Consider the following 21,893-nt stretch of genomic DNA (forward strand, 5'->3'; position numbering starts at 1 on the left):
TGACGTCATCTACCTGGGCACTGTTTAACATATTTGTCAGTGACATAGACAGTGGGCCTGAGTGCACCTTCAGCAAGTTTGCCAATGACATGGTGTGGTTGATGTGCTGCAGGAAAGGGATGCCATCCAGAGGGACCTTGACAGCCTGGAGAGGTGGGCCCGTGCGAATGTCACGAAGTTCAACAAAGCCAAGTGCAGGGTCCTGCATGTGGGTCAGGGCAATCCCAAGCACAGATACAGGCTGGGCAGAGAATGGATCGAGAGCAGCCTGGAGGAGGAAGACTTGGGGGTGTTGGTGGACGAGGAGCTCAGCATGGCCCGGCGATGGGCGCTTGCAGCCCTAACCCTGCGCTGCATCACCAGTGGCATGGCCAGCAGATTGAGGGAGGGGATTCTCTACCTCTCCTCCACTCTGGTGAGACCCCACCTGCAGCACCATGTCCAGCCCTGGGGTCCCCAACATAAGAGGACATGGATGTGTTGGAGCGAGTCCAGAGAAGTCCATGAAGATTCTCAGAGGGCTGGAGCCCCTCTGCTGTGGAGACAGGCTGAGGGAGTTGGGGCTGTTCAGCCTGGAGAAGAGAAGGCTCCAGGGAGACCTGACAGCACCTTCCAGAATCCAGAGGTGCCTACAGGAAAGCTGGAGAGGGACTTTTTACAGGGGCATGTAGTGATAGGGCAGAGGGGAATGACTTTAAACTAAAAGAGGGCAGATTTAGGTTAGGCAGTAGGAAGAAATTCTTTACTGTGAGGGTGGCAAGGCACTGGCGCAGGCTGCCCAGAGCAGCTGTGGGTGCCCCATCCCTGGGAGTGCTCAGGACCAGGCTGGATGGGGCTGGGAGCAACCTGGGCTAGTGGAAAGTGTCCCTGCCTGTGGCAGGGGCTCGGAACTAGATGGTCTTTAAGGTCCCTTCCAACTCAAACCGTTCCATAATTCTATGAAGACAAGTGAATGGAAAAAATGGATTTCAGAATCTTTAAAATAGAATTCCTTTCTACTTTTCCAAAACCTGCATTTTTATTTTTAGACTCAATCCAGTAACTTACATCCACTGACATTCTCGGGGCAAACCCTTCTTTGCAACATACAATTTAAGGGAACAGGCTAAGATGAATGACTACAGAACTAAGAAAAGAAAGAATCCTCTGACTTTGCATCCAATGCTTTAACCCCCATTTTTTTTAGTCACAGTGCGTATCCACAAACAGCAAGAGACAGCAATATATTTTAGCTCCTTCAAAACATAGATACCAACCCCTGACACTGACTTCAGCCACATCCCCCTTTTGTTCCTATGCCCTCCCAGAGCAAGTCCCTTGAAATAAGATTTTACAGGTTGCAGGAAGTAACTTTTGGTTTTTTATTGCACTTTTCCTCTCCAAGTTGCATTTTGATACTTAGAATCCTTTCTGGTTCTGAAAAGTCCGGACTGTGAAAGTTTAATTATCTCATGAGTCACCCCAGTTGATGAGATTATAGCTAATTTTCAGTTCAACTCTCTGAAAAACAGGAAAAATTGAGAAAGAAAACATGTAAATTTATCCAGTTTTGTGCTCTGGTAGTATTTCCATTGACTAGTTTGTAGGGGGAAAAAAAATATTCACTATGCCAGAACTTTCATAAACTTTTCTGGACTATCAAGCTTTAAACATATGTCCATTTATCAAATATTTGGTTTGTGTCCTTTACCTTCATTATGGCTCATGAAGTTGTTTCACAGGCACTCACTCAAAACTTTAGCTCCTGCTGTTTTCACAATGGCTGAAGTAATAATTCAGCTGTCTGTTTGGGACTTTATATCATCTCCACTGTAAAAACCTGTGCTGTCATAGACCAAGTATTTAAAAAGACAATGTCTGGAAGAGCAAGCCAGAAACACACAAAAGCCCCAGCCTCACTGTAGCCTTCTTATAAGGAACTTGGTAAGTGCAATGAAAAGGAACAAAATAATCCATATGCAATGTTTTCCATTTTATCTTGGTTACCATTAAGGGAGTATATACATTTTAAAAGTGCAATTTAGTATTAGCTGGGTTAATGTTAAGTAGGGGTGAATTATCTACAAAGCTAATAAAAGCAAACAGAAATAATATTTCCTAGGGAGAACATAATCTCCAGTTAGCGTAAACCAGGATAGCCACCAAGTGTGGCAGCCTTATCAGTGGAAGATTCAGTCTTCTAAGTTTGTTTTGCTTTCCTATGCTTTCCTTCTTTCCTACTGTTGCTGCCAATGTCCTGTTTTGATTGTTGCTTTGAAACTTCATATAAACCACAAATACAGGAAAAAAAGTTAGTAAGAATTCAAATCAGTTTGCTAGCAAATGGTCTCCAATCTCCAAAAGCTTTACAGTAATTATTAAATGATAATAAAGAACAAGTAGGTCCCATGAGGAAAACAGCAATATCTACATGGCCACATATAACTCGGAATAAAAATTACTCCTATTGTATGTCAAGCCAATGATTGATAGGTGATGCTCAGCTCCATGGGCAACATTGCATTTGTTACAAATATGACTTTATCCCTGGTAAATCAAGTAACTGCACATGCAAGTATGCTGCTGCATGCACGGTGCAATATAGATATCCACAAATTACCTGCTTTGGAGCAGTAAGGCACAACTGTTAAGCTCTCATCTGCTGTGTTGTTGTCATTAACTGTTATTATTACTTGTGTTCTGGTAGGGCTTATGTAGTCAAGTTATAATCACAGGACCCCAGCCTGGTGGGGGCTGGAAGGGACCTCTGGAGCTCACCCAGCCCAACCCCCTGCTCAAGCAGGGTCTCCTAGAGTGGGCTGCACAGCCCAGGCAGGTTTGGATGTCTCCAGAGAAGGAGACCCCACCGCCTCCTTGGTGGCCCATCCCAGTGCTCCAGCACCCTCATGGTAAAGACGTTTTTCCTCACATTCAGGTGGAACTCCTGTGTTGCAGCATGTGCCCGTTGCCCCTTGTCCTGGCGCTGGGCACTGCTGAGAAGACCCTGGCTTGCCGCGTCTTCTTGGCGCCTACCCCTAAGATATTTGTAGGCATTGATGAGATCCCCTCTCAGTCTTCTCTCAGGCTCAACAGCCCCAGCTCTCGCCTGTCCTCACCAGGGAGATGCTCCCGTCCCCTCATCATCTTTGTAGCCTCCCCCTCTCTCTGGAACTGGGGAGCTCACACTGGACACGGCACTCCAGGTGCGGCCTCACTAGGGCAGAGCAAAGGGGAGGATCACCTCCCTTGACATGCTGAAATCAAACTACACTGTGCTAAAACCTAAAATAAAAATATTTTTAGTTTTTACTTGATTCAACAGGCAATACATATAGAAGAAGAAAGAAATATAAAGGGAATCATAAAGCAGGGAAAATCTTGCTTTTAAATAATAATTTCTCTTGGAACAGATTCTTCAAGGTCATGAACAGACCACTGTAGAAAGAGCAAGTCATGGAAAGTAAACAAAACAAAAAGTACATTTCAGAGACTTTCTTTACCATATTAGATATAACTTCTTTTTTTGTTTAGCACAAACAGGAAAAAAATATGAGAAAACTGTGATAAAAGCAGAGCAGACAAGAAACATACATCATACCACATCAGGTGCACAGTTCTTGAATCCAAATAGCAGTAGACCTTCTTTGTATCTATGAAAGGCTTCACGTTTCAATCCAGAATAAACGGATTTGTTGAATACTGTGAGTCAAAACATCCTGATGGCAGTGACACTTATATCATTAGTCTCAATAAAAGCAGGGCAGCCCCCTGCCTTAGAAACACAGAAACTAATCTCCACTAACAATTGCCAGTAACAAATTTTAAAACTGCATGGAATACTATTTTATTTACCTACAACACTGTTTTTCATCACCAGCTTTAGGGCCAAATCTCAGTTCTTGTTTTAATTCAGTAGACATGTAGGATTTATAGGGCCAGACAGATCTTAAGACCCTCTGTCTTGGTTTCAAATCTTAACTCCATGGTACTATCCTGGCAAAAGAATCCATAAATCTAGTTCTATGGCAGCAGCAGCAGTGTGTAACACCATATTCACAAGTAAGTCGCTCTGCAATCCAACAGCTGTTCTCAGTAGGCAGGGTGTTTTTGTTCGGAGCTACAGAGAAATTAGTTTTGAGGCTTTATTGACAGAAGAGACCGCCAATCCATGAGTTTTATGTGTTCAGCCAGCTCTCTGCCACAAATGTATTTGGGTTGTGATTGGAAGTAATGAAAATGCACATGCATGAAAGAAAGAAAAAGTTCCCTCAAAAAATCTGGAGTAGGAGGATAGTTGCTTGTTGTTCTGAAATAACGTACCTTGCAAAGAATCTGCCTTCAGCAAACACTTCGGCTTGGAGCAGGCAATCACTATTCACAAATATTTCTGTCAAGGTTTTATTGGCATGGTTTTTGAATAAACCCCTGACAAAACAAACTCAAGTGTAGCTGAAGAACTAAGTAAAGATGTGGAAAATATATGGAATCCCTCAAAATTGTGCTTGCACTTGTACAATTTTCTCTCTCAAGTTCGAATTGTTTCTCCAAACATCACACAATTTTATCTTGTGTAACAAGAATTTTCCATTCATATCCTCATTGTGAGGTGCATTGTAAAGCTTATAATGTGGTGGTTCAGTTTTCTACAAACATAGAATTTAAAGTGAAGGGGGGAAAAGAAGATGCTTGAAAATTTTGAAATTCTGTTCATAGAATCAAGGAGTGCTTTGGGTTGGAAGGGACCTTAAGGACCATCCAGTTCCAACCCCCTGCCACGGGCAGGGACACCTTCCACCAGCCCAGGTTTCTCCAAGCCCCATCCAGCCTGACCTTGAGCACTTCCAGGGATGGGGCATCCACAGCTTCTCTGGGCAACCTGTCTGATGTCTCACCACCATCACAGTAAAGAATTTCTTCCCTGTGTTTAATCTAAATCTGCCTTCCTTCAGTTTAAAGCTTCGTGTATTTGTGCTTGGAATTGCTCTGACCCGTATACAGGACCTTGCACTTGGCCTTGTTGAACTTCATGAGGTTTGCATGGGCCCACCTCTCTAGCCTGTCAAGGTTCCTCTGGGTGGTATCCCTTCCCTCCAGTGTGTCAACTGCACCACACATGTCGATGACAAACTTGCTGAGGGTGCACTCAGTCCCACTGTCCATCTTGCTGATCTTAAACAGTTAGTAAAAAAAATAGAAATGTTCCCCAAATGGTTTAGGATTTTTCTTCAGTTAAGTAAAAGCTGGAGTTTGATCAAAAGGTAGATTGCCCAGCTGGCCTAGTAAAATATCTCAGAAGTAGGAATTATTTTTTGGCTCCTATATCTTATTTTTATACTTAGGAATCTAGGAGCAATAGTGTTATCAAATTATGTCATTAAATCTGTAAAACACAAGCTAATGAATTTTACTGAGCCATGTCCATAGTATTGTCAAAGATTCTAAATAGACAAAAGCTTAGTGGTAATCAGGAGCTGAAGTTGTGTGGTGATGGCAGAGAGATCAAAGTGCCAAACATGCCAGAAGCTTGTGCAATGGAAGGAAAATGACTGCATGAATTATACCTACACACTGCCAGCAGGTATGTAATTTATTTTGCTGGGTGTCTACTCATTTAACTTCAGAGAACATCATCCTGGCTCAAGATGGGGCGATCATAATATCCGTATGCAAAATGCATCACCCAAGCACTTAGTCCAGCCTGCCTGAAGTTCCATCTCCAGCTGTGCCCAGTGCTTTATGAAAGCATTGATATTAGCTCAATAGTAAACTTACGGGACACAGGTTTTGCAATCTTTTTGTTACTTTTTTTAAGCCAAAATCCTGCACACAGTAATTTGTGATTCACTTGGAATGTATTTCAGCCTTCCCCTCAGCACAAAGTTGCGTTTCAGTGCAACTTGTGGTTTTTAAGTAGTTTAGGTTCGATCAGCAGTTAGACTGTAGGAAAAGTCAGCAGCTGGAAGTGTCATCTTCCAGGTGTCATGGTGTGGGCTTCATGGAGTCTGTGATAGTAAGGAAACCTTTGAAGAACCAAAACAACAAAAGAAAAAAACCCCAATGTATGCTTAAGCAGTAGAGAAGAGAACACTACTGGAAGTTAATAGACATCCATCATAGATGCTGTCATATTTAGATTAAGGGAATAACGAACCCAAGTCAAATATAAGGTAATAGTAACACAGCTAAAAAGATTTTGAGGGACAAACTCCTTGGAGAGAATTAGTAATATGCTTTTTCCAGTCCTATTGGAAGTAGAACTTGCCACGGAAATGTTGTGGCCTATTGACACTGTTGTAAGAGGAATCCTTGATGAAAGTAAGGTTGAAGTTCAAGACTAAATGAGTTATTTGGATCAATGTTCTTTTCAGAGTAGCTTAGGGATCTTCCAAGAGTAGAGTCTTTATTCAAGATGTCTCTGAGGAACTACTCAAATTGTAGTTCAGTAGAAGAGTTTAAAAAACTAACAAAACCCAACACAATGAAAATGCAAAATAAATGGCTAGAAGCAGAAGGTGTTCACTGAAGAATTTCAAAGATATCTGATAATGAGTTCACCAAACTACTATGCTGCTACTTTCTGTCTTGAAATGGAGTTCAGATCACTGGGATGGCAGGTGACAAACACTTTTAGGAGAGTACTCACAAAGATCCAGACTTATGTGGGTCTGACTGCCATATTAAATTGGTCAAAGCTGTGATAAAAATAGAAATAACAGGCATTTGGTTAAGTAAGTTCTGATGGCAAAGAGTAAACACTGCCTTTATAGAGGGAAATCAGGCCTCAATGATCTGATAATAGTTTTTAGGAAGAATCAAGAAATTGCACTCTTTTTGTGCAGTCCTCTTGGTTACAAGAATGATTTTGACCCAGTCACATTGTTGGCTTAATGTGTCTTGTCATTCCACCATATGATTTTGGGCTTATGGGCCTATTGTTTGTAGGCAAGTTTAGAACACTTAAGGGAAAGACACTTTATGATAATAATTAATCAAGGATATTATCCTATTGAGCAATCCCTGTCTTTTAATGAGTCTGGAAGGCACTGAATACCAGCTCAGGGAAAAACAAGGCCTATGTGCAGCAAAGGGCAAGCATGCCATGCAAATGAGCCTACATAACTTCCGTGCACCGGAAGCAGTTGTGTACCAATTTCAGAGAGAGGAGAGGATGTGTAAATAAACCGCCTTACATCCTTGGCAGCATGGAGTTATTGCTCTGCAGTCACTGAGCTCACTCAGGAATGTGCTTTGTGGGAGAGGGAACAACTCCCAGACTGTGAAGCCATCAAGGTTTGCAAAGCATCTCCAGGCCAGGAGCTTCACATTTTGGTTATGTAAAGACCATACAGGTAAGGATGATAGCAGCCTTCCAGTACCTAAACGGGCCTCCAAGAAAGCTGGAGAGGCGCTTTTTACAAGGGCATGTAGTGGCAAGATAAGGGGGAATGGCTTTAAACTGAAAGGAGGGCAGATTTAGATTAGATAGATATTAGGAAGAAATTCTTTACTGAGAAGGTGGCGAGACATCAGACCAGGTTGCCCAGAGCAGCTGTGGATGCCCCATCCCTGGGAGTGCTCAGGGCCAGGCTGGATGGGGCTGGGAGCAACCTGGGCTGGTGGGAGGTGTCCCTGCCCATGGCAGGGGGTCGGAACTAGATGGTCTTTAAGGTCCCTTCCAACTCAAAACATTCTGTGATCCTTCCTAGTTTTACTGTTTTCTAAGCAGTAGAGGGCGATCTTGTCTTAAAAATGTAGACTTTATACCTATCAATGCCTTGCTTTTACAAATTGTTGCCAAAAGAATCAAGGCTTTTATCTCTAGAAACATATAGGATCAGATGTCTGTATTATTCTCTGTAAATGTTATCTTTGTTAAAGATACTTGCAGTAACTATCAGGTTTTATGCCACACAGCAACGTTTCTCTATATTAAGTGAGAATTGCTGAAGTAGAACCATTATAATACTAATGGAACAAATAATAGAATCCACTGTGGAAGTACATTATAAAAGTGTGCTGGAATTGAGTGGTACCTAAGAATATTCGGAAATTAACATTTTTTTCGACTTAGGATAAAAAATATTGAAACATTTTGATTAATGAAATGTAGATAAAACTGGTAATTATTATTTGATGTAGTACATTACATGAAAATCAGGAAAACAACATACTAAATGTATTTTGTAAACATTTCTGTATGGAAAGTATCTGCTCTGTATTTATATACGTGGAGATGGCTGCCTGCAAACTGAGGTGCTAAGCTGGCCTGTATATTCGGGGTGGGTGGGGATAGTTCCGTTTACACAGGCTATCCTTATAAGCATGGACAGTGTGCATGAGTAAAAGCTAAAAGATTAATGCTTAAGTTACTCAGACACAAAATAATATGAAGCACGTGACTAGGCAGAGAATTGTTTTTCTGAATGTATTTTTGGTGGTTGTCTTGGTTTCAGCTGGGATAGGGTTTTTAAACTGTGTTTTTTAAACTCACTTTTTAATTTGTATAAGAGTTTGTATTCCTAACATGTCACCTGGAGGCTAGTATGCTAAAGCATTTGGCCACTATGAAGGAGAACTACTGAACTATTGTAGATGTCCTGTCTCGATAAACTTCTTTGCCAATTAATCTGTTGTGAATGCCCTTAATTTTCTAACTGGGTTTTCCTCTCACAGCCCTGTGATAGTTCCCTATGGCTCCAGGATGGAACAATCCTGGGCAGTAAAGAGATTGAGATAATGACAGTCCATGGTGACAGCAGGGCTGGCAGAGCCAGCCTGGGGGAAGACAGACACATACTTGCCAATAGAAATACTTCCATCCTTTGGGAATTGTAGCTTGGGAATCAAAGCTGACCTCATAGAAAAGAATGATGGAGAACAAGCTTTTGATTTATGACTAGATGAAGCTCAGAGTCTGCCCTTCTGATCCTTCTTTACAACACACCTTTTGTATTTTATATGAGCTCTTTCACTTTATTCTCAGAACGTTATCTCCTGGGGTATTGTTTTTAAGTCTTTCAGTGTTGTAATAGTTCACTCATCTCCTTCATAGCAGTCTTTTTTAAATGAAGCTAAAATCCCTTTTTAGTATCACAAATAAACTGTCATTTATATTTAACAGGACTGATCAGCTGCTTTGCTTTTTGTGGGTTTTTTTCTTTTTTCTTTTCTCTCCCCCCCTTCTCCTGAAAGCTAAAACTATATCTGCTCTCTAGACCACATACTGCATACTCATCTGGGGAACCCCATTTAGTACTTATTTGCACTTGAATATGAAAAAATTGCATTTTTAATACTGAAATTTATGAATCAGATCCTTACTAAGATGTTGACCTCTGCTGAGTTCAAGGAAACTATCTGCTTTTCACCACCAATCTTTAATTAAAGCATCCACTATAATGATTGGAACAATATGTCCCACTGCTGGGAAGTCTACTATCTGCTACTGGTCACTTTGCCTTATAGGTCTTAAGCAAAATTGTGAACTACTTAAAAGTGTTAAAAATATGAATCTGGATCTAAATCTTTTAGCTTGTTCTTGTCCAAGTTATCCATTGTTTGTATTTTCCTAATCTTCGCTGTGTTCTCTGTGATGAGCCATAGAAAGGGCATAAAAAGTGTTTAGAGTGGTGTCATTTATAAATAGGAAGAACTATGACAGTGTGAAATTGAGCGCAGCTTTCTGAAAAGGAATGTTTCTGTGCATCAGCCCTGTGGTATCTGTGTTTAGGGTGTTTGTGTTTCCATATATCTGTCAGTCTGTCTGTCATCTGCCTGCCTGTCTTCCTGACTTATATGACTGTTGATAAATATGCTCCATTGGTGATTAAAAGGAAGTGACCTCATAAGTTTGTCTTTTCAACCACAAAGGTTTGGTTGTAACGTGACATTCCATCCTATTACTCTGGTTTACACCAAATTCAACAACTTGTGGCCTGCAGATACTCAGTATAAAGAGCAGAAAGAGACTGACCTTGACAACCTCATTTCTCATTCCTTTCTTGTTATAGGTAATATAGCTGAAAATGTGGTTTTAATTATAGTACTAATGAAAACTGAAAATCCAGACAGACACTTGACAAACTCTGGTAGGCTTTATGTTACATTTGTGCTAACTACAAAGTATCCAGCTGGGTGTAACATTATATCTCTTTTCCTTGCGCATCAGCCTGACTTAAGCTGTATAATTAATGTGTACTTTGGCTGGAGGTCAGCTTACAGTTGGTTTTTTAGAATTTTTACATTTTTTAAGATGTTATAATGAAACAAATATGTTTATTACCTCTGTGCCTGCATTCCCCAGGGAGAGTTAATACCTGTGGAGGAGCAGTGGCTGGGACAACTTGAATAAAATGCATCTGCCAGCTGAGTCTGATGCATGAGAAGTCTATTTTCAAAAGAGGGTGTAAGAAATAGAATCAAAGAACGTAATGTCTACAGATGTGTTTAACTTTGATTCACCTCCTTTGTATGGTTTGTTGATTTTAAGTTATGACACCGATATACAATTGCCCAAAGTAGAATTTGTGAAGGGATTTCTTTTCTTTCTTTTCTTTTTTCTTTGGAAAGGATTTTATTTTCAGAACTCACCAACGAGAAACTGATGTTCTCAACTAGAGCCAAAAGCACTAAAAGCAGGTTCCCTGCCAAGCCCCACCAGTGCACCTTCATCCTGACCTATCTTAACTCTGCTATTCCAGTCGGGCATCTGACTGCACTAGCATGTGTATGTAATCGTGTTAAATTAAGTACTGGTTTTCATGATATGGACAAATGCTCTCTTGGGACCAAGCTGAAATTAGCTTTGAAGGAATTTTATTGTGATGTAAGGGAAAGTTGAAATAGGGTTGCAAATGATAAAAATCTGAGGGCTTGCATTATGCTGCTGTTTTCAAGGACCTGCTGCATAATCTGAATTATTTTTTTTAACAAAAATATTACTGTGATTCTTACACCAAACTTCAAAAAAATTCTGACCTAAAAGGAAATGGCTGCAGTACAGCCACATTCACAGTGGGGGCCACAAGGTGTTACTTATAGAAATGAGTGCATAATGATTTTCAAATTACCTTTTCTGGCATGTTTTTCTGCAAATGCATGAAGAGACTAATCTATGTTGCCTATCTACAGCTGTGCTTTAAACTTGTTTGCTGACACAGATGATCTGAGGAAAGTTTGATTTTTCTCTAAAAGCCTGAGATTGTTTCTGCTTTCCCCTTTTGTGATCACAAAGCCAAACATGGATCTGAAAAAAACTATTTCTTCTGAATAATTATTCCTGAGCAGCTTTGCTAATGTTTAACTGATTTTTGGAAGACAAACTGAGTCCAACTGATCAAAAGGTCTCCCCAAAACAGTATAGTTATCAGGTGATTGTTTTTAAAAATTGCCTTTCTAAAAATGATTGGTGGGTGGAGTTCCTTAAAGGCTGTACGTTGTCATTGAAGATATTTGGAAAATATGATGCTAAAGTGGTACATTTCCTTTGTTCAAAGGAAAGTATAGATTTTGGAAATAGCAATCTTCATTTCTGTTCCAGAAATACTGAGAAGCCTCACCCAGGTTCAAGCTCTGTAGGACCAAATGCTATGCTGACATGCACAGTAAGAGACAACCTTTGTTCCAAGGGCCTGCCACCTAAACTGACACCATGCACAAATCCCACTCCTGTTTCTACAACAACTGCTTAACTGGTTTTCATAGTGTCTCATGAGTGCCCATTTGGCACGAGGGAGATGCACCGGCATCAATTAAAGGCATATCCCATCTCAAAGAGGAAATAACACCTAGTCTCCAGTTAGTAAACAGCTCAAAAAATGAATTAAACCAGATGTTGCTGAGCCCTTGGTATTGACACACATGGTAGTGCAGCCTTTAAAGTGTCCCTCCTGTGGCCCCTCTAGTTATATTAAGATCTTATTTCCATCCTATAAAAATCTAGGAGAACAATTAAGCAACAGTACCCCATTCATATTCCATGTTATACCAAGAAAAGTTCATGGCCGCATTGTTTCTTGATTGAAAGTGTGCTGGGTGGGTAATGTAATGTCACTTATTTGTTATTCCATTAACTGTTATTAAACCAACTTACAGGACAGAAATACCTGAACGTGTTTTTTGTTTAATATTTGTACCTTATTATTCTTTGGCTTGTTTTCTCCGCTTGGTGATTTAGACTCTAACTCTCCTTCACTGAGCTGAATAGTCCCAATTAACCTTAGTGGAACTACTGTAATTATTATCTTTGTTCTGATTTTGTTCCCATCATCTGCTATTTTCAGCTTATGGTTTGGAATTAAGAGATTGATGCCGAGGCACTAATTCTCCATTTGGCATCAAATACCATGCACAGGCATGAGAACAAACTCTTTTGTAGAGTAGCTTGGTATTTGCTGGACAACACAGCACAAATTAAAGGGGAATTTTATCTGGGATAAAAAATGGCTGTATGTTTTTCAAACCCCCCTCTTTTCATAACAAAGTAAAAGATTGTTTTGTGTGGATGCAGGGTTGTTACCTTCCTGAGGGAAGATGAAGGCAGAGAGATGGGTTATACGCTTGTGACTGAGGACAGTGAGACAGTGGGGTCTAATAAGGAGTTACAGCTCAAGGCTGGACCCAGCTGCATTGTGGGCTGGGGCAATATGCTGCCCTGGGGCTATGCCTTTGCTGTATAACCCAAATAATTTGCTGTGTGATAGGTAACACCTCAGTTAGACAATACTAACTAAGGAGGGAGGTACTACTTAGTTAGCCCTTCCCTCAAGAAGTGAATGCCTGTAAGTGATAAATTGTCAGCAATTGGCATGTTAAATGGTCCTGGTATGGAAAGGAGCCATGTGTTTTATAAGCAAGAACAGCAAACCTATGGAACTGCTTAAATCATACCCTATGGATGTGATGGGTTCTCTAAATCAGTGTTGATATTTGTATTGTATACTGCCATGCAGTATACAAGATGGTGGGCCTCTGTGCTAGAATTGAGGGTAACCCCTGCTCAGCTGCAGGTAGTAGAAAAAACATTTCTCTCTCTCTTTGGGTTTCCTGCCCCGAGTTTGGAGGACTCTAAGCTACACCTGTGCGTCTTTGTGCTTGGCTTTCCTTAGTGACAGGCAATGAGATGCTGCCAGTTAAATCTTTGGGATGTCTCTTCCATTTTCATTTGCTTTTGACAAGAGGCACAGAGTTCCTGCTGGGTTTCTTTAATGTGGAAATAGTTTACTCCAGTGAAGGCTTCAGTCATGAGTGTTCTGCATGTGGCCTCTTGTATATCAGCATCACAAGGAAAAGGTGTTCAGGGAACATGGAAAAAAGTGTTAAATTTTGTGATATGCTCACTCATACATAACCACATCGCAGTATTATGCTTGTCATACGCTATGTGTGTTTTGGATTAGTTATGTATTTATAAAAGCTACAAGTAGAAAAAGGAGGGTCAGCATGACAGTAGCTTGCATAGTACCTTTCATTTAAAACATTGATTTGTTGACTTTGACAAGGTGTTCATACTTCTGGTTGTGCAGGAAATGAAATTTACTGGGGTAGATTTCTCAGATGGAACAGTGTTTTTTATCATATAACATTTCAGAGGAATGGCTGGAAGAAAGTTGAGACAGTTTTCTTAGGTGGGAATAATACTGGAAAACAGTTAGATCTGTCCAGAGTGAAAAACAAAAATCTATATGCCTAGCTTTACTGGTGCCGTAGTTCTCTAGGAAATGAGATGTACCTGTGCATGCTCCTGAATGTTTTGTGTTTAGATTTCTGATTTCCTTGAGCTTGTAGATCTGTGGAAATAGTAGTATTTTTTTAAAAAGTGCAGCTGCAGTTTGTGTTTTATTGTTTGATGGGTTTCTTGTCTGTGTGGGGTACCATGTATGTGCATGTGCCTATCTACGTTTGTATGTTCTCAGTTGAAGTGTGCAGATAGTTAGGTTGCTGACTGGCAGATTCAGTCAGGTGCTTCATTCTCTGACAGCAGCTTCATTCTCAAGTAACACTGCAAAACTTTATCTTTAGATACTATCAGCTGCTCAAGAATGGACTCAAAGAGCAAAGGCAGGATGCAGTTGCATTTCAACTCGCAAGCACAGTTTTGGGCAGCCGGACAGCTCCCTTTTGACTACACAACTGAAGATTAAAAGTTTGAATTATGCCCAAAGTTACTAGCACTGGCTGCATGCTCCATGATACAGAGAGAAAAACATCAGTGTTTGCCCTCAGGAGTTTACAGTCTAGGTTACAAAGTTTGATAATGTAATATTTTATAGTATGTGCCATATTAGCTTGAATCCAGAGTTCTATCTCAATTGAGTTTTTACAGATTCATACCTGTTCTGTGTTAATTTACATTAATTAATAGCTGCACAGTACTTAAGAAAGGAACACCTGAGGAAGGACACTGAACACATTCAGTTTTTGAGCTCTGACCATGGAGGACAGAAACATAACGTTTCCTAATAGAACCCTGTTCAAGAAAACATATATATACACTTTGTTTCCTGAACTGGCCCTTTTAAATTTTGGAGCTGGAAGAGAATAAGATTCGCAACACATTAATCTTGGAAGTATAGTCATGAATAATGGATCTGAGGATAGGATTTGGCACTAAACACTAACCATGGTTTTAATGATTTTATAGAAAGCTATAGAACCAATCTGACCTTTTTAAAAGAAGGGGAAAGACATACATTAAAGTAATAATTTTCTGTCTGCAAGACCTAAATCACATAAATGCTGAGATCCATTCTTCCAACTGTAAAGTGCAGAGGAAGATATTTTCTTTCTCCCATCATCTGTCTGTAAGCTTTCACTTAGATCGCAAACGTTTGGAGAAAATGTTGCTGCTTGCTGTGTTTGAACAGTGCTTAGTATGCTGCTGCTCCAGTTTCACTGAGGGACTTCTGAAAATGCAATACTGCACAAGGATGCCAGGCAAATGTAATGCTACATTTTGCTACAGTAGTGCAGTAAGTAAATTGCTTTTAAAAGCACAACGATTTATAATTTCACCAAGTGGTAGTTCTAAAGTAGTGACAGACAGTTCAGCACTAACCCATGGCAGTGTGTATTCAGCACAGCAACAATATACTTTCTGATACTTTGAATTATGATATACGTGGTGGCCCCTGCGTTTTGTGTGGAATAGCTGCGGTGCAAGCTGATGGACTATTTTGTACCTTAGATGCAGAGTTTTTATGATGGCCAATACTCTGAAACTCGTTCAGGCAATAAATTTACTTGCCTTTGAGTTTACAAGGCAATAAACAGCTGAGGCCTTTGACCTCAACATTTACCAAATACATTTGCAGCAGTTGTGTTTATTGACAACTATTTATAGAGAAGTATTTTATACTGAATTTCACATGTGAAAGAGAACAGTTCAATTTTGCAGCTCTTGTTCTTCTTTCTGATTTCCATCTCTACTTCCTGTCTCTTTACTTTAATAGCTGAACTTGCACGTTAATGCTGCAAAATACTCAGTTATTGACAAAACAATTAATTTAGAGCTTTGTGCCAAATTTTTAGAACTTTCTCTGTTTTTATTTTGGATGACTGAGATAAAGGTGTATATATGCTACATTTTGCAAGGCACTGTATAAAATCCAATTTAAATTTTCTTATTAATCTCGATAGGTATTCAGTAACTTGAAAACATTCCCTTTATTAGAACATGAAGTAAAAAACACCCACAAAACAAAAATAATAATACTTTAAGCTCCTTTTCCCTGATGTGTAGCAAGCTGGGGTTCTCATTTTCTGGTGGGTGATTAGCATCATGGACGTTAAGGCAGCTCTACAGACCCACAATATCTAGTGACTGATTAGGGTTTGCTGTGTACTGATAAAGACCAAGAACTCTGTCCTGCTCTGCAAAAATCTCTGCAGCTGAGGGTTCCCTACCATTTAGGCATGTGCAGGATGGATGCAACCAGCTGGGGCTGTTCATAACAGTAAGCAGCAGACCAGCTGGAATTTTAATCAGCATAAACTCATGTAGTCCTGAATCTGCTCTAATTTATACCAGGGGTTAAACGAGAGACTGGCAAGCCCTGGTATTACTGGAAAGCGGGAAGGTAACAGCGCTTTCATCTCTTCCTGCGACTGTCAGCAGAGCTCACACTAGGTGCACCTGAGTAACTCCTCAAAAAAACAATCCCTGCTTTTGGAGTTGCCACTTTCAAAATTGCATTGGCCCTGATCCAGCAAAATACTTGATTTAATTTGAGGCATGAAGCATGGGACTTCAGTGTGACTGCCTGTAAGCTAAAAGATAAGCACATGCTCAAGTTCCTTGTTGGAAAATAGCCAGCATACTTTTTATCTTGCAGCATCATGCCTGTAAGATACTCATTTCAATCTGTTGAACTCTGATTGCTTGAGTTCTTCTAGAAAAATAATTTCAGATGCTGTGGAATTATAGTCATTCATTTCTATATAACTCACCAGATTCTTGCCCCATGTAAGTTGCTTCATGCCAGTTAGCAGCAGTAGAGGATATGCTGCAGAGTTTTGATCAGGAATTCTTTATGCCTTCTTGTAATTGGACTCTTTTCCTTTTTGTTGAGGTATTTATCATTAATATCTACAGGCCAAGTGCAGATTCTGAAATCTATTTGAAAAATCATATTTAACCAGATGGTCAGACTGTCAGGTGGGCAACACCAGATAAGTTTAGAAAGTAGTGTCCTATGCTTCAATAAATCATGATAAATGTGTCCACAGTAGATAGTCATCCAGTGTTGATTTTCATTCATGTGACATAAAGAAAATGGGCTTATTCTCTAGAGTGGATCTGTCCACACAGGCAGAGGTTCATATGCAAAATGTTTAATGTATTTGGTGTGTTGAATGTTTAAACAAGTAAGAAAAATACTTAATCAGTACAGCTTCAGCTTGCTTTGTGAATTATACTTACAGCTCATATCCCAGATTCACACACTGGAGATCTGTGGCAATAATACAAAATGGCACTGACTCACACTGAGGCGGTGACAAACTGGAGTTCTGGGGAGGGACCCCACTTTCTTGGCACCTCCACTGTCTGCTTAATGAGGTGGCAGTGACGCTGGGCTGGAATTAAGGTCCTCTGATATGAAGGTGTAGGGGAAAACCCATTGCTTTGTTGGGTTGGGTTTTGGATGAGTACCAGAACCCTCCTAAGGAAATCCCATATAGGCATGCCTAGAAGACTGCCTCAGTATGGTCATTTGGCTGAGCTTGCTGTGAAGTGTAAAGAGGAGATATGGGCCCATCAGTCTGTAGGGATGAATGCATGCAGCTTTGTTGGAGCTAAATATGAGTCAAAGAAGTAAAATGAGATGAGGAGGACAAGTGGGGAGGGACACTGCATTAGCAGTTTGACTGTATGACACTGTAAAAGGCCACTCCAGATCTGTCAGCACAACTGTGTGTGGAGCAAGCCAAGAAACCAGATGCTCTTCCTGCTGCTGAAAGACTATTTTCCGTAGTTCAGTGTTGGGGCCTTGTGATGTAGATCCCTGACCTTATTCCTGCCTAAAGTAGTGAATGTGGAAGAAAGGGAGGAATCTTATGCTTACTTGGGCTGATTTATAAACTAAAACCAAATTGATTGGATTGCATAGTAAATTTAAAAGGGGAGGGGAAGTTAACTTTGTAACAATGATTTATATGTTTAGGTAGCAGCATCTGCCTTCACGATCAGTGTGTGTCTCAGCTATAGTCCTCTCAACAAAGACGCATGCCCCAAAAGCATAATAAATAATTTTAGAAGGAATTATTAAGCTAATGAGAAACATACTTAAGATCACTGCTTTATCCACTTGGTCTTCCTTCACTTTTAAAATAGTCTTCCTATTTTCCTTTGCATGTATCTATCCTAAAGGATTAAGCCTTCACATGGCACACATCCTCACTAGAGGAGTCATACTCAATGGCCTTTGGAGGCTGGTGGATGGAAATGCCCACTAATAAAGCCACAAAGCTTTAAGGAATTATAACAACCTTCATATATCCTCCTGGCCCACTGTCTGCCCTCTGAGACCACTCTGCGTTGCTGTGAAAAGAATTACAAAGGTGCTGTTCTGTGTGGCCTGTGAGGATTTACTATAAAAGCAACAATAAGGAAACTGGGCTGTTATGAAAAGGTGCATCAGAGAGTATCCATTAGTCATTAATTTGCTGTTGACTCTTTTTTGATAAAACACGTAGACTTTTTGTTTTATATATAGAAATTTTGTACTTTCTTGGAAATTTTTTACTTAATCTCAAAAGACATATTTCATTCTGAAAATCTATTTTTTATGTCATTAAGGGGGTTATTGATTGAAAGTAATTATTTTCTACTGGAAATTTGTCAGAAATTAGTATCTTTCCTTGACAATTTCAGGAAGGGGAAAAGCATTAACCATTTTGCCGGTAGCTTTAATCAGCTTCTGATATCTTCCTGGTGTATTCAGTACTTCTTGGCTTTTATATTTTCATTGTGACCTAGAAATTTGGGGTGGGAGGGAAGAAGTAGGTACTCAAATAGCTGGAAGAGGACAGAAAAAAGCACTGTCGTGAGATTTCCTTTGTGAAGCTTCCTAGCTAAATGGAGTCAAATCCCAGCTGCCTGGAAGTGGTTGTGCAGCCTGTTAACAGCACCCTTGTGTTATGCGTTTTAGTGTTTTCCACTGATATTCCTTTCTCCAGGTCAACTAGCCACCATCAGGGACTTAACCTCTTTGGAGAAAAATTTTGTTTATTTTTTGTTAACTATGTACTATAATTTTATGTTAAACATTTTTGTCCTTTTATTGCTTGAAATCCATTTCTCAAGTGTGTGATGAGTTCGGCCAAACAATCAGATATAAGTTTTTCTCTAGCAATGTTTTGATTAATTTAGGGTGCTAAAATAGGAAAGGAGATTTAGATGGGCCAAAAAAAATAAAATGTGAAAGGAAACAAAGACCTCTGAGGTCTTGGAATCACCACCCTGTTAGATTAGACTATTTTGCCTCCTTTATTTTTTAATAAAAGGTCTACAGAGCCAAAAGGCTGAAGGGGAAAACTATCACTGAATTTCCTTAGTTTTCTCTGTGAAAAGAAGAGACAGAGTATTGGTATCACAAAGCATATATTATATAATATAGCTCTTAAAGCCTTAGCTCCAGGAGTCACTGCAAGATGTAATGTACCTTAGCCTGCTTGTTCGTATGATTTATCCTTAAATTTAAGAAACCTTAGTCCTAAATTTTTATTTGTTTAAATTTGGATTGATATCCCCAGAAGAACCCAAATTATTTAAGTACCTCTTGCACTGATATCTGTTCCAAATTTTTAACTGTTTTTTAATTAGTAGCTCTCCATTCACTCTAATAAAAATTCATTAATAAAGAAAGAAAATGTTTAAATCAAACAAACAAACAACCCACCAGCAAACCAAAGGTTTGTCCATTCTCATCATCAGCCCAGGCAGGCCACTTTGCTCTACAGGCTGAGAAAAGATGAACTTGATAGGATGCATGGGAGGTTAACAGATTCAGATTCTGGTGGGCCAAAGCATGGGGAAATGAGTGGAAAAACTGAGGACACACATAAGGAACAGTCTGGTCTGTCCCTCCCTATTTATTCTGAGGAAAACTTAGCTCAAGCATACTGTGGTCATAACCTTACAAAGTATAAACTGCCATGCATTCTGTGGAGTTATTCCAATTGATCTCAGCTGAGGGTCTGCCCAAAGACACTAATTTGAGAAAGACATGTAACAGGGTATGATTTTCAGGATTATGCTCCAGATGAGGAAGACTGAAGGTCTTGCTTGTCTTTTCCAATATATTAATTTCCTACCAATATAACTCCATTAACTTCAGAAAGCACTCACTACTCTTCTACTATATGAATGTAGTGTTACCGTCTATAAGTAAGAAGGCCTGTCTAGCTCTAGTGTTCCCCATTGTGTGGTTTGGGAAGGTGTAGGACTCAGCCCTAGGCTTATAGGTGCTGTGCTGGAAGAGACTCTCCTAGAAATAAACCACGTTCCTCAGCCACAAAGTAGTGCAGTAGTGTATTTTCTACAATTTAATCTGCCGCTCGAGATGGGTCACATGCCACATTATGGGTGTTCCATGAAGCTCCACTTTTGCATAGCGGCATAAAAGTGCTGCCAGTATGTGCTGTGCTGAGCTTTGCTGTCGGTGGTGACAATATTTCTCTCTGTTAATAGTTAATCTGTATCAGTAGGCAAACAACAATTCTCATTTTTAAATTCTAGCATTGTTAAAAATACCTGGAAGATGCCCATGTTGTACTTGCCAGTGATTCTAGCCTTACATTACATTAATTACATGCAAAGTAAACAGTACTATCTATGGTGTTATCTGGAGCTTTACATTATAACACTGTGTTGCCAGTTGGTTTTATCATTGTCATTCTTCAGCTATTTGGAAGGAATAGCTAAACCCAGCTGCATTGTTTATGAGATTAGAGAAAGATACATTTCTGTTGTTGCTAAAATTAGAAATATTTTTTAAATTATGCTTTGGACAAACACTTAAAATCTGATGTGGAAGTTGTTCTGGTATCAGGGGGAGATCTCTTGGCATGCCTATAAAAATTTTCCCAGATCTGGCCAAGCTGTATGGCTCTCAAAAGATTTTAGTTCACAGATGTTTAGCAGAGACTTGTTAGAGTTTGGCAGCTAAATTCTCTGAAGTTTTTGTCTGAACTGAACAAATAGTTTTCTCATAATTCCTTTGCTGCTAGAGCTGTCTCTGAAGGATATAGGCAAAAAAAAAAAATACAGAAAGAAGCACCTGATGAGAATTTAAATGGAGAAAATGGGAGGGAAGTAGAAATCAGAGGTAGCAGGAAACAGAAAATAATCTGAGTATTTTCTGCTTGTTCTGTTCTCACATATCTGTTGTGAAGACAAATGTTTTACCCTGTGTGAAGCACTTGGATGCTATGCCAATAGGGCCATAGGAATGGCTATGAGGAAATGAATAATTCTGTATTAAACACAGATTTTAAAGGCTGTGTATAGGATAAAGCCTGGGGCTACATGTTGAATGGAAGAATAGAAAGAAGTATTGAATAACTGCTTGTTTTCTGAATGAGGGAGTGTTTCTACAGACAGCTATCTCCTTGACAACCCTAATTCTTTCCTCAAGCCTCCCTTACCTCACAATGAATGAGACAGTGGTTTGGTGCAAAAAAATTGTGCATGATCATGTAATGAAAACCTGTATCATGAAGTGCAATGAGAAAAGGGCTGGATGAAGTTTGTACAGCAACCTTAATTTTGGCATTTCCTAGCTTTTAAATTTTGGGCATTGCCTTGTCAATGTTATTTTAACATAGTTTTTGGATGACATAGGGAAAAGTGATGCATTCGAAGCTGTATTGCTTCCTTAGCTCCAGTGAAGCATTCCTAATCTTCATCTGAATGAGCCTAAGGGGCTTGTTTGTCAGACTTAGAGTCAGGGGCAAATTGTTCACAGCAACATTTTAGAAAACAAACCTCATGCCAAGTTTACAAATGATCTTCCAAAAATGCACATCTTGTGTCTTGCCCCTGCAGCTATGTGGACAGCCACTTGCATACTCAGATGACATTTGCCTGAAGAACTCGGGAAGCAAGATGTACAGTAACATAGCTAGAGTGTCCATGTGGATTTGAGTGGCTTCCTTCTGGAGACCACATTTGCATTTAGTGCTTGAAATATTATGAAAGACCACATCACATTTCCTTTGTAGTAGAAGTGACCAGGCCCTTTGTCAGTTCAGTGGAACCTAATGAGGGTCCTGGTTCAGAGAAGCTCACCATCTGTAAAATAGGCATATTCTTATCGTTCTTATTAAGGGCATACTTAACCCACCAACTTAATGAGGAACATACATCTTTAAAGGTAATCACATACTTAAGTGCTCTGTTGAAAAGGGATTGATTT

The 21,893-nt window shown here is 39.8% G+C and overlaps 1 long non-coding RNA gene across 1 annotated transcript; it reads right to left on the minus strand.

The window, feature by feature from the left end:
- Positions 1 to 204: 204 nt before the first annotated feature.
- LOC121090910 lies at positions 205 to 11,219 on the minus strand. The gene is made up of 3 exons (XR_005828765.1): positions 11,209 to 11,219; positions 7,031 to 7,033; positions 205 to 340 (listed from the first exon to the last, which is right to left on the minus strand). It is a non-coding gene; the product is annotated as an uncharacterized LOC121090910 (long non-coding RNA).
- Positions 11,220 to 21,893: the final 10,674 nt, after the last annotated feature.

Source organism: Falco naumanni, chromosome 7 (genome assembly GCF_017639655.2).
Source record: "Falco naumanni isolate bFalNau1 chromosome 7, bFalNau1.pat, whole genome shotgun sequence".
NCBI classification, from domain to species: domain Eukaryota; kingdom Metazoa; phylum Chordata; class Aves; order Falconiformes; family Falconidae; genus Falco; species Falco naumanni.